This window comes from Bidens hawaiensis, unplaced genomic scaffold (assembly GCF_021521415.1).
Source record: "Bidens hawaiensis isolate Kalapana, Puna unplaced genomic scaffold, B.hawaiensis_p1.1 tig00027565_1, whole genome shotgun sequence".
In the NCBI taxonomy this organism is placed as follows: Eukaryota; Viridiplantae; Streptophyta; class Magnoliopsida; order Asterales; family Asteraceae; genus Bidens; species Bidens hawaiensis.
This window is the reverse complement of record NW_027494467.1, coordinates 149,913-151,306: the sequence shown is the minus strand read 5'-3', so window position 1 is coordinate 151,306 and position 1,394 is coordinate 149,913.

The window sequence follows — 1,394 nt, the reverse complement described above, 5'->3', positions numbered from 1 at the left end:
AGGAACGGTGTTTACGTACGACCTTGAAGCGGTACGTCAACAGTTTGGCAACTTTGTGATTCAACAATCACTTCCTTTCAACCACTTCGACAACCCTCAATTCACGGAGATGATGCAAAAGTATGTTCAACCACGCTACCAACACGTAAGTCGTTCGACCCTTAGAAGAGATATGCTTAAAGCATGGAAAAACGCTAAATCCGAACTAATTTCATACTTTTCAAACTTACAAACTGGTGTGAACTTAACAACGGATGTGTGGTCGGTACCTAATGGTTCGCCCGACTCATACATTTGTGTGACGGCTCATTGGGTTGACCCCCGGTCGTGGCAAATGATGAAACGAACCGTTGCGTTTCAATTGTTTGATTACCCGCACACGGGTAGAAATATTTTTAAACTCTTGGATAAAGTCATTCGACAATACAAGATTGAAGATAAAATCTTTTCAATATCGTTTGATAACGCGTCCAACAATACGGCCGCGGTTGGCCATTTAAAATTAAAGTATAAACCTATTTGTGATGGAGCGTTTTTTCATAGCCGATGCATTGCACATATTATCAACTTGGCCGTGCAAGATGGGTTAAACGTGATCGAAACGCAAAGAAACAATTTTAAAAGAATGTTACGAGATGTTTTTAGCAACAATAAAACATTTTCAAGATACAAAAAATTTTGTGATGAAGCTAATTGTCAATGGTTGGGGCCCAATTGGGATTGTCCAACAAGATGGAACTCGACTTGTGATATGTTTGAGAAAGCCATCCAACAAAAAGAATCACTAGTTGCGTTTCATCAAATAATGTCAAGTAGGGGTAAATGTGCACCGTACGATCCTAGAAACTGGTTATTGATTGAGATCGTTACGGAGGTTCTTCAAATTTTTAAATCTTGCACAACTAGTTTATCCGGGGTTTACTATCCAACAAGCCCCATTGCTTTACCAAAAATTGCTGTCATGTGCACAAAGTTGACTGAAATTCATTGTAGGGGTGCACCTTATTTTGATATGGGTGCAAAAATGAAAGAAAAATTTATAAAATATTTTCAACAACTACCCGCTGTTTTGACCTGTGCGGCTGCGTTAAACCCTTGCATCAATGTTGGTGGTGTTGAAGCTTTAATAGAAAAAATTTGTGATGAGCTAGGGTTAAACGACGATCAAAACCCCTATTATAGCCAAACTTTAAAGAATGATTTCAACACCACATTGGCAAACATGTATGATGTTTACCTTACAAAACACGGGTCGTCTTCCCAAATTCATGACTCGTTAAGAGCTGTTGCCCAATCCCAATCCCAAACCGACCTTGAAATGGGGATGTACTACATGATTTGGGAAGACGCCGGTAAACGTCAAAGGGTAAACACCCCAAGCAGTGAACTTGGAA